Below are 12,559 nucleotides of genomic sequence, written 5' to 3'. Positions count from 1 at the left end.
GTTTGTAGTTTATTTAGAATTAGCATCGTTATCACTGAGTAGCTCCTTTATTGGCCTTGGTGCCTGCTCTGCTCATAGTATCTTTATAGAAAAAGGTATCAGGTTAGAGGTGAAAGAAAAAGGGAGTCCAGTTGGTCATGCTAATAGTTCTGGGCCAGGGGTAGCTATGATTCATCAAATCAATAAAGGGTACACCATCAGAAGAACAAACTTATCAACTTCTCATAAATTTAGATATAATCCTGGTGAGCTCCTCAGAAATATTCCTTTCAATTACAGAACTGTTTGAGAAAGCATATGCATTCCAAAGGACAGTCACGGTGATATAAAGGAGGCAGCAATCAATCGGAATAAGTATCAATATATGCGGCTGTGTCACACTGTAGGGAAGGGTGAAGGCTCATAGGTTGTAAGAAGCCATATAAAGAAAGAAAAATAAGAAGGTAGAGTTCCCAAAGGAGCTAGCCTTAACAGTACCTGGAGCAAATGTGATGGATCCAGGGAGTCCGGACAGGCCCTTTGGGAGGAACTTTGCTGTTCCTCTGAGCTACTGGGAGGAAACACCAAGATTGGTACCAGTGCGGGGGTGAAAGATAGCCCCAGTTCTGCAGCAGGAGTGAAGTCCACTGTATCTGCATGTGTCACACGAAAATGGCGGCTCTGCTGCTGGTTGTCAGTGCACCAGTGGGTGTTGCAGGTATGGAGTAGCTCACAGCTGCCTTGAAAGCTCCTGATGCCTTCTGGACGTATCTGGGCGTCAGAGCTGGCTTCAAATGGGAATATTATGGACAAATGGCAGAAGCCCTAGGATAGTGCTAGCGTCCTGTTAGCCAACTAGGCCATACCCCTAAATTATTATTTTTTTTAATTAAAAGTGAAAGGACAGAGAGGGAGAAGAAAAAGAAAGTGAGGAAGTGAAAAATGAGAAATAAGAAAAAGATAGAGTGAATACAGAAAGATAGCATGTAAGAACAGAGAGGTAACGAGAGAATAGAGGGACAACGAAGAGTTCGTGAGAAGACCGATAAAGGACAGAGCGATACAGAGAGAAAAAAGGAGATTGAAGTAAAAAAAGGAAGAGAACAGATATGAGAGCTTACATTCTAAAGGGGAGGGGCAGACAGACAGGTGACAGGGTAGACAGTGAGCGTGGAATAGGGGATTAGGATGAGAGTTGGCTGTGTTCGGTGAAGAAGTGGGTCGTGATAGCCCGTTTAAAATTTTGTAGAGAGGTGGAGAGTCTGATAGGGAGAGGTAGAGAATGCCAGAGAGAGGAAGTGCGTGAAAAATCTTGGAGGTAGGAGTGGGAGTTAGTAGTCAGTATGCAGTAGAGGCAGCGTGCATTAGCAGAGCAAAGAGGACGGGTGGGAGTGTAAAGGGAGAAAGGTCAGACATGCAAATGGGAGAGGAGTGGGTGAGGGCTTTGTAAGTGAGTGTGAGAAGCTTGAATTGGATTCCGAAAGGGAAGGAGAGCCAGTGAAGGGCTTTAGGAGAGGGGAGGTGGATGTATTGTAGTACGTTTGGTGAGGAAGATGAGCCTGGCTGCAGCATTGAGGATATATTGGAGTGGAGAGTGGCATTTGTCAGGGATGCCACATAGGAGTAGATTATAGTAGTCCTGTTGGGTTGACCCAGTGAGTGGATAAGGGTTTTAGTAGCGTCCTGGGTAAGAAATGGTCTGATCCTGGAAAATAGTTTTTAGATGAAAATTACAAGTTTGCGAGAGGTGCTGAATGTGTGGTTTGAAGCAGAGGGAGGAGTCAAGGAATACTCCAAGACAGCGCACATGGGGCTAGAGGAGATACTAGTGCCATCAATAGATAATGAACTTGTGGGAGGTGAGGTTGTATGGGGGGGGGGGAGGTGGGAGATGATCATCTCAGTCTTACACATGTTAAGTTTAGGAAAGCGCTGGGGCATCCAAAAAGAGGTAGCAGAGAGACAGTTGGAAATACGAGTGGGGAGAGGTCAGGGGAGGAAAGGTAGATTTTAGTATCATCAGCTTAGAGATATATTGCAAGTCAAAAGAGCTAAAGCTAGTTACACTAGACAACTTTTTAAACAACTTTTCTGATAACGCCCAATCGTTATTACAAAGTAGTTTTATTGTCCAGTGTGTACCCACTAGATCGTCAGGGATGCGCGCTCGCGCAGGTCAGTAAACACATACCCCGTCATCTGTACATGCAGCTCAGTCTGGGGATAGCGCTACCAACGCCATGCTGCCATATGCCGCATAGTCCCACTCCTCTCTCTTGCCGCCGCTCCATCACTGCTGACATCCTGATGCCGGTGCCTCCGCACTGGGTACACATTATTTGGTGTGTATCCATCTTTATGAGCTCACCTAAAGAGTATGTATAGAGAGAGAGTAGGAGAGGACCAAGAACAGAACCCTGGGGGGCACCTACTGTTACTGAAGGTGTGGAGAGGTGGATTCAAGAGAGGAGAGAAAGAGAAGGAACGGTCAGAGAGGTAGGAAAGCCAAGAGAGGGCAGTATCATGTAGACCAAGGGAGTGAAGGATTTGCAGAAGAAGAGGATGGTCCACAGTGTCCAAAGCAGCAGAGAGGTCAAGGAGAATACGTTTCCAATATCTATAAGTTATCAGTCAAGTTTATGTTGGCTGTGACATATATAAAGCATGATAATGCCCACAGAAGGACAAACCACACCCTGCCAATCTGGTTGAACGGGATCAGTATGAAATGCCGGCGGACGGGATCCCGGCTGTCATGATCCCGTCCGCCATAATGCCAGCAGCGGGGCGAGCGCTAGAAAGCCCCTTGTGGGTACGGTGGCTCGCTGCACCCTCCACAGTTTCTATTCTCCCACTATGAGTGTCGTGGACACCCTCAGAGGGAGAATAAACTGTGGCGCCGGTATTCCAGCAGCGGAATTTCACCACTTGTTGGGAATCCGGCGTCAGCATTGTGGCTGCCGGGATTCCGACTAGTGGTATTTTAACTGCTTGACCAGTGAATGATTCCTAATATGAAGTCCAGGTCCATACACCAGGGCTGAATCTTTGCCACTGCAAATCACTAGAAATGCCAAATTGACATACTGGATCCCAACCTGACATGCATCCATGGCACTTATTTGGATTTTAGGTGGTTAGTACAGAATCCCACAATAATTGGAGGCACCAATATTATGAGAAGAAACGCAATAGATTTTACAAGCCATGGATATGTCCCACCGGTTAAAGCAAGTTTACTAGTCTTGTGTAGTGTGACAACAATGTAAATGCTGATGTTGAACACTGGAACAATCCTAGGAAGTAGCCAATCAGTAGAGGCACAAAAGGACTACACCAACTGAAGTTTAGAATATACATCCATCAGGGCCCCAGAGGCAAAGCCAAATATAGCTGTGAAACAAAGAAGTCTGTAGAAAGAGTCTAGTGTGTAGTTGAGTAGGACAAGTCCAGAATCAGCTTTATTGGCCAGGTGTACTTGCGTATACTAGGAATTTGTCTTCGGTTTGCTATACAACAGCCAAGTAGGTAACAGGTAAGCAGGTAGTGGTGTGTGTGTGTGTGTGGGGGGGGGGGGGGGGGGGGGGCAAGTAAAGTCAAGATAGGTATACAGTAGGGACAAGTGGGTTACATGTATGTCTAGTCAGTCAATGTTCATCAGGCGGACCTCTTGGGGACAGAAACTTCTGAGGCTCCTGGTGGACCCGTTGGAGATGGCCCTGTAACGCCTGCCTGAAGGAAACAAGTTAAACATGCTGTGGCCGGGGTGTAGCTGGTCCTTTACTATCTTCGTTGCCTGCTTTTTATCTATTGACAGGTCCTGGACTGAGGGAAGGTCGGCCCCGATGATCTCTGCGGTTCTGACCACCTTTTGGAGCCTGCATCTGTCCCTCACGCTGGCAGAGCTGTACCATACCAGTATCGAGAAGCACAGTACCAACTCCATAATCACGGAGTGGAAGAGGAGCAGAAGCTTCTGTGGGATGTTGAACTTCATTAGTTGCCTGAGGAAGAACAACCTCTGCTGCGCTTTCCCGACAGTGGCGTCAGCGTTGGACTCCTGTTTAAGGTCCCGGGAGATTGTGGTCCTTAGGAACTTGAAGGAGTCCACTAGCAATACCACACTGTCAGCAATCGTTAACGGAGGTGTACTAGCTGACTTCTTCCTGAAGTCCACTATCATCTCGACAGTTTTGATGGGGTTGAGCTCAAGGTTGTTGTGGCTCCACCACTGAGCCAACCGGTCTACTTCCCGTCTATAGGCCGATTTGTCCCCGTCCTTGATGAGGCCGATGACGGTGGTGTTGTCAGCAAATTTGATGATGTTTACTGATTGTGCCCCTGAGGCGCAGTCATTTGTGTACAGGTAGACAAGCAGGGGTGAGAGGACACAGCCCTGAGGTCCAGTCAGGTGTTTCTTCCTAGACGCAGGTGTGATCAGCGAGGACAGAGGATGTTAGCACATGAAAGAGTATACACAGACAGCCACAAATTCCGTATCCCCTAGATCTCTGCCATAGATGGATTACCTGTCCCGTCACCCTTACCAATGCGAATCAAAGCCAGTATGTAAATTATGTTGAAAGCAACCTATCTCATAAATAGATTACTTACCTCAATCAGTTAAAATGTATAGTGACTAGCAACTTTTTAAAACAAAATTGATTATTTTATCGAACAAATAATGAAAGCATCATTACTGCGTTTTTTTTGTATAATCTGAGCTTAAAGTGGTACTACAGTATATATGACTAAATTGTATCATAAATCCCATTTAAATTGCATCCCATATTAACTTATACCAATATAGAAATTGCTGATACAACAAACACCCTGAGTGATACAGGTGACTGATTCATGCACACAGATGAAAGAAACAGAGGAATTGTTTATCCCAAACGTGCTCCTAAAGGACTCTGAACTCTTAGAACATCTCGGGCTGTAAGTTCAGTAATGTGGGAAAGCATTTTAAGTAAGAGCATATAAGCTTGATTTAAGAATTGCATTAAAGAATTGGTACTGTTTGCATTCAGATCCAAGGTTATCCTTACAGGAATAAAAGATCCTGGAAGGCTGCACAGCTCCGCCCAGGAAACCAGAGAAGTACTTCACCTCTCTTGACCGGACTTGCCTCACAAAAGTTCATGGAGTGGGGACGCCACCTTTGCAAAGTGCTCGATGAATCGCCTGTAGTAGCCAACGAAGCCTAAGAAGCTATGAACGACTTCACTGTTCAGGGTACACTTGGATGGCTTGAGTTTCAACCAACGTTTGATCAACTGAGTAAACACCTCGTCCAGGTACTTCAGGTGTTCATTGTAATCTTTGAAGATGATGATGACATCATCCAAGTGTAAGAGGACCATCTCACACTTGGGGTTGCCAAGGCAGTGCTCCATGACCCTCTGGAAGGTGGTCGGGGCGTTGCAGAGCCTGAACGGCATCTGGTCAGACTCAAACAACTTTTCCCAGTCTTCTGAGGCCATCGGGATTTGCCAGTATATCCACCGGTCAGGTTGAGAGTGGAAAAGTACTTGGCCGTTTTCATCGCCGTCAAGGATTCTTCTATCCTAAGCAGCGGGTAGTCATCCTTGTGCGTGATCGCATTCAGCTTCCTGTAGTGCACACAGAATCCGAGACTTCCATCTTTCTTCTTTACAAAGACAAGTGGCACCGCCCATAGGCTGTGACTCTCGGATCACACCGGCCTCCTTCATCTCGTTGATCGTACTCTGCACGGGTTAATACATGGCTGGTTTTAATGGCCCATGCTTCTCTTTGATTAGAGGACTCATCCCAGTGAGGATATAGTGTTGCCTTCCCAAAGTTGGATGGGTGTTAACTGAAGGCCACTGCGTTTCTACGCACTACACGGAGCACACCCTCCTGCCGCTCCTCTGGAGTGTCTGAGTCCCAAATCTGTATTAAGCAGTCACAGCCTCTTGTTGAGCCGTGGGTACAAATTCTCCGAGTACATCCTGAAAGTCGACAAACCAATTTGTCCAGTGGACAATGGGGGTTATTCCGACCTGATCGCACACTGCTGTTTGTCGCAGCGCAGCGATCAGGTCACTACTGCGCATGCGTATGCACCGCAATGCCCGGGCATGTCATATGGGTACAAAGCGAATCGTTGCTGGGCAATGGATTTAACAAAGAATCCATTCGTACAGCCGCTTCCAAGGAGATTGACAGGAAGAAGGCGTTTATGGGTGTCATCTGACCGTTTCCTGGATGTGGTTGGAAAAACGCAGGCGTGTCCAAGCGTTTGCAGGGTGGGTGTCTGACGTTAATCCTGGACCAGACATGCTGGAGTGATCGCAAGGGCTGAGTAACTTCTGAGCTACTCAGAAACTGCACTAACTTTTTGTACCACTCGGCTGCACATGCGATCGCATCCTTGCGCAGCAAATATACACTCCCCAGTGAACAGCGGCAATTCGTTTGCACGGCTGCAAAAAGTAGATAGCGAGCGATCAACTCGGAATGGCCCCCAATGTCGGAACAGTCGTATCGGGTAACTGGGGATTTAATACCCAAACTGGCACCCTTCTGTGCTCCACTCTTGCTAGTGCCATTGCCATCCCTAACAGTTGTTATCCATCTGAGTCACAGGTTTTGATAATTGCCTCGTAGTCCCGCCCACCTGGGCCAATCCTGGCTTTGCACCATATCACATGCTCTGAGTTAGGATGTACAGTAATAGGCTGACAATCAGTAGTTCGATCAGTAGTTTGACCTTTTCCAACCTCTCCCCTGAGATTAGCAAACCTCTTCTGACACTCAAGCAGTTGCACCGTCTGCTGCAGAGTACTCCGTCCCTTTGGAGCTGCAGAACGCATCTCAATCCTAAGGGCCTCCACTAACTTCTCTGGACAATTCTTCAGGACATTCATATGACAGGAGGTAGGTACTCATTATAGGTAGTGGTGACCAGGCATCCTTGTTGGTCGAGCTTAGCCTTGCCATTGGCTAAGTCAGTCTAACAATAGCCCCTGAACTTTATGTTGCCCATTGCTGGCCACTAAGTGTAGCCATGTACTGTAGTTGGTGGGGTTACAATCTCTCGTTCATCCTAATGTATCTGGAACTCAGCGAGCATTATAGAAGTCACTTGAGAACCGGTGTCCAAGAGAGCAGACACCTCTGCCCCGCTGACCTGTATCTTCAAGTGGGGTCACTCACCAACATATCGACCACCACCCCTGCGTCGATGGCCCTTATGGCATGGTTCTTCCCGAGGGTTGGTCCCTCGCCTCGGGGCTGCATCGTTTAAAGGATCACTGTAGCAGTTTCTTTTGATGTGTCCACTCTCAAACTGTTCGGTGGAGTGTCGTCCTGATTCCCACGGGGCATCCCAACATTGACCGACTCTTCCCACCTTGATCTTTGCGCCATCCTCCGCACTTTGCTTCTGCCTATTCTATCCGTATCTCCTTGATCTCTTCCATCATCTCTGTGACCTAACTTGTAAGAGCCCCGATCAGATCTTGACCAGAATGATTGCTGAGTGACTGTTCCCTTAGGAATAAGGGGTTTGGGGAATTGGGCCTGGTTGGGACTCCTCTTGCTTCCCAGTCTGTTCTGAAACTGCCCCATCTTAAATGTCTGTGTCCTTTGAACTCAGAGAAGGCACAGAAGGTATTCTGACATCTCCACATTCTTAACTGGGCGCTAGTTGCTTCTCCTCTCGCCCCTTCTATGAATAAGATGGTCACCGTCTCATCCATGTGCTCTTCCTCTCGTGGGTCTCTGGTTTAAATCGTCTGCATAGATTCCTGCAATGGTTTGCAGGTTGAAAATACATCTAGATTATTCAGTATTCCTTCAGCCGACTTTAGTTCCTCATCGGGTCATTACCTAATTTCCTTCACCGCAGGGCCTTTCAGCTATCCAATCACAATCTCCGCCCATTGGACCTAATTCTGAGTTGATTGCAGCAGCAAATATGTTATCAGTTGGGCAAAACCATGTGCACTGCAGGTGGGGCAGATGTAACATGTGCAGAGAGTTAGATTTGGGTGGGGTGTGTTCAAACTGAAATCTTACTTGCAGTGTAAAAATAAAGCAGCCAGTATTTACCCTGCACAGAAACAAAATAACCCACCTAAATCTAACTCTCTGCAAATGTTATATCTGCTCCACCAGCAGTGCACATGGTTTTGCCCAATTGCCAACAAACTTGCTGCTGCGATCAACTCAGAATTACCCCCATTGCTCCTTACTAAGTGGATACAGCCGGTACATTGACTTTAGCTTCTCTTTGAACTCTTTAAAAGAGCTTGTTGCCTTTGGCAGGTTTCTTCCGAATAAGTTGGTAGCCACGGTGCCCCAAAGTAATTCGGCATTGTAATTGGTGTGGCTGGTGTTCCCACGTTAGGTAGGTCCCTCATTGCAGATAGAGACATCTGGGTGGGTGACGCATTAACAAGCTCTTTGGCCTTATGTTGATGCAGGAATCTGCAGTTCCTGAGATTCGGACATCTTTTTGTTTAACAGAAGTGTCTTTTATCCTGTTTGCGTATGCCAAGTTGTACTAACAGGTCAAGGGTGGGTGAAGGTGTCGGTGCTGATGTCGGTGGTTGTACCGGTTTCTTCAGGCTGGAATTGCGTGTCTCACCTGGATTTCACTGCTGACATCCTAGGCAGAAGGATAGAGACACCCTTCTCCAAGGAACCCCAGACAAAATGCCACCACGTGTTAGGACGGTGACTGGGTGTTTATTAATCAGGAACAGAATTGGTCATCACTGTAGAATCAATTCAATTAACTTCCTTTTGTGACAATGAGGAGGTAGCTTGTTCAAATGCTTAACAATCACATTAGGTAACAGTTATAAGGTTTTTATCTCAGTTGACATACATCAGTAGTCACGGTACACTAGGATAAATACTGTTCTGAACTGACTAGAGAGTCTCTAGCCTTAAGGCAATATATGGAATGGCCACTAGGTGGCGATGCAAGAGTCCCTGTAACTCAGTCTCTAGACTTTTAAAACCGCTCCCTGCTAATCAATGCCCCTCACACTTATCCTTTGCTTTCTAAGGGAAGTCATTGTTCCTGGAATTGGTTTTATTCAAGTGTGAAGCAATGCTTCATTTATACCATCAATGAGCTCCAAGAAATGAAGGTCAGGCCCCATAAATATATAGAATAATTACTATCAATGCTCTGAGGTGCTGACAGACACAAGAACTTGCCAAACTCATTGAACATTAAAAGAAGTAGAAAATAGGCAGCACAAAATTATTGTTTATTTGAAAATGAACAGGTTTAAAAAAAAAACAAATAATGCAAATATTAATAGAAGTATATTTAACTAACTTAATAAGGGCTTCAATTTCTAACAAATAAAATTACGGCTTGAACAAAATATTTTAAACCGTTAAATACTTAATATAACCTTAGTATACTTGAGGGAACAAAACAACGAAATGTGATTATTCACATAAAAATATATATATTTAAAGCACAATGACTAAAACTTAGCATGTAAAACATATAAAAGTAAACAATGTTTTATAAAGTGCAAGTGCAGTCCTAGTGGGACATTTTATCACATTTTCTTTTAGCATGGCTCAACTGCCAATGAAAATAAGGGTTAAGATGTACTGTAGAGTAGTGTTTCCCTACTACAGTTCTCAGAGAAACCTAAGAGTGCAAGTTTGCCATAATTCAGTGTCATTACAGACTGACAAATTTTTAAAGATTTCCAATTAGTAATTATTTCACTTGTGTGTATGGGAGTCATTCCGAGTTGATCGCTCGCTAGCTAGTTTTAGTAGCCGTGCAAACGCTATGCCGCCGCCCACTGGGGAGTGTATTTTAGCTTAGCAGAAGTACAAACGCATGTGCAGCCGAGCTCTGCAAAAACAGTTTGTGCAGTTTCAGAGTAGCTCTGAACCTTACTCAGCGCTTGCGATCACTTCCGATCACTTCAGCCTATTCGTGTCCGGATTTGACGTCATACACCCGCCCAGCTACGCCTGCGTTTTTACAGACACGCCTGCGTTTTTGCACACACTCCCTGAAAACGGTCAGTTGACACCCAGAAACTCCCGCTTCCTGTCAATCTTCTTGTGGCCGTCAGTGCGACTGAAAACTTCTCTGGAACCTGTGCACAACCACAACGGCCTTTGTACACGTATGACGCGCGTGCGCATTGCGGTGCATGCGCAGAAATGCTGATTTTTAGCCTGATCGCTGCGCTGTGAACAACGGCAGCTAGCGATCAACTCGGAATGACCCCCTATGTGAGGAGACCTGGAAATCATGCACTGTTTGTGTTCCTGAGGAAACCTTGCTATAGGTCTTAGAGAAAAGATGTCCTCTTTTTTATTTCAATAATTCTGTAAACATTAAAAGCAGCATTCAAAAAGTCAAATGAAAACAAGACATTATCTTAGGCATCACTCTGATATCATACCTCCCAACTGTCCCAATTTTCGCAGGACAGTCCCGTTTTTTTTGGGACTGACCTGATGCCCCACCCGCGGGCTGCGGTTGGTGGGAGGAGCAGTTGGGAGGCTCCTGCACAAGTGACGAAATGGCTCGCGATCGCAGGTTCTCCCGTGAAGCCACACCCTCTTTTTAATAGGTCACACACCCTTTTTGGGTGCGTGCGCAGATGTCCCGTTCCATGGATCTCAAATGTTGGGAGTTATGTGATATGTTTTCCGCAACTGATAACCTGCAGACTTTGCTTTAGACAAAAGCTCTTTGGAAAGTTTGAATTGGTGACAGCTTAGGTCTGTAACTAAATTAACTTTGCATTGTAAGAGACTTATTAGTGTTCCCTCTGTAGCCAATTTCCGTCTGAGCTCACTTTAAACTTTACGAACCATACTGAACACGCGTTCAATTTCAACGTATTTTAAATGTTTTAAAATTTGAAATGTTACATACAGCTCAGTAGTTGCATCCTCAAACATTTCACAGAGAGCTCTACTCCTGGCGTTCTTCTCACTGGAAAAATTATTAAAGTGCTGGAAACATTTTAAGCACTCTCTCAATGCAGGAATGCATATTGAGCCAGCTGGTAACCCCATGTTGCAGTATTTTAGCATACTCAATTTCCACAAGCTCTGATATCTTTCAGTGCTTGAATTCTTTTGGCACTGAACCTAAAGTAGGTTGGAAGTAGAGTGACCATATTATCCCTATTACCTGGGGGACACAATTTGTCAAGAAAAGCATCAGCATCAAATGAAAGTGCATGGTTTCCCTTGCTTGCAGCAAGGTGTACAAGATGGCATGGACACGCTTCTGTAAAAACTGAAGGACTCTTCTGTTGAATTAAAGTCTTTACAGACTTGTGTCTTCCCATGTATATAGATGAATTATCTAAACAAAGACCAATGCAAATTTTCCAGGGCATTCCTTTTTTAAAAACCTCATCAACTGCATTTGCAATATTAATACTTGTGGCAATATTGCATACTACAAGATCTAATAGCTTTGGCTTAACTTTTCCATCCATGTCAAAATAGGACACTAAAATGGGAAATTTCTCCTCTGATTCATTTCCACCGTCCATTGCTAAAGTAAATGGCAAGCTCTTCAAGGCCTCTATAACCAGTTTGGTGCAGTGTGGAGCGAGAGCATGATTAATAAATGCAGTGTTCTTTGTTGTGCCACAGCCATATTTTTGCACTGCAACCTCACTTGAATTTGTCCTTATCAATATCCCTACATAATCAGAGGCAGAAATAGAAATATGATGTTCACTCAGAAAGCCAGTAAAAAGAAGTTCTGCATGAATCACTGCGCTTTCATCATGAGATGTAGTTAACAAGCTAACCATTTTGTGACTTGTCTCACGGGCTTCTGATCGCTTTCTATGGCACTGTCAACATGGCGTTTACAGTCATTGACTCCACCATGTTTGTTATCAAAATCACTGTTACAGACTGTGCAGTAGGCAGAATATTTTTCACATGGGGATTTTTTTTAGTTCTGGATAACATTTTGATAATTTGGGGGTAAATTCACAGTACTGTTTCTTGCTTTTGTGGGTACAGCTTGTGTTTCATCCAGCTCTTCTCTATTACTGGAGTAAAGATCTGCCTGTTCATCACACCCAACTTCTTGGGAACTTGTACTTGGATTCTGAAGGTCTAGAATAGGTGCATCACAGTCATCACTACTGTCTACGATACATTCAGGAGAATCAAGTCTTAGGGGCATAGATCCACTTTCCTCACTTGTCTCGGGATCAGGGGCCTGTGTCGGCTTGTCACTTTTCCCAAAGAACTTCCGGATATCCGTTTTATATGGTTTTTCAGATATCACCAACACTTTCTGTAGTAGCTGGCTGCACAATCAAGGATACTTTTTATTGTAATTAGAATGTTTTGACTGTGAGTTTTGTGAACCCGGCGTCTATGTGAAGTCCGTGTGGGTAACTGAAGGACTGTGTGTATAATGAACTGGTCTGTGGGAAACAGTGTGATGAAGATGCAACGAGCAATCCCTGACCGGGAGTCGAACTCGGGCCTCGGCAGAGGGCGCCGTATCCTGACCACTGAAACACCAGGGATTTGGTGTTGATAGCAGGACGGTAAATGTATTGGTGAAAAC

At 45.1% G+C, this 12,559-nt stretch overlaps 1 pseudogene; it reads right to left on the bottom strand.

The window, feature by feature from the left end:
- Nucleotides 1-2,596: 2,596 nt before the first annotated feature.
- On the bottom strand, nucleotides 2,597-4,578 carry LOC135050501 (transmembrane protein 104-like; annotated as a pseudogene).
- Nucleotides 4,579-12,559: the final 7,981 nt, after the last annotated feature.

This window comes from Pseudophryne corroboree, chromosome 2 (genome assembly GCF_028390025.1).
Source record: "Pseudophryne corroboree isolate aPseCor3 chromosome 2, aPseCor3.hap2, whole genome shotgun sequence".
In the NCBI taxonomy this organism is placed as follows: Eukaryota; Metazoa; Chordata; class Amphibia; order Anura; family Myobatrachidae; genus Pseudophryne; species Pseudophryne corroboree.
Note: the sequence above shows the minus strand (reverse complement) of the source record. Positions and strands in the feature narration are given on the sequence as shown.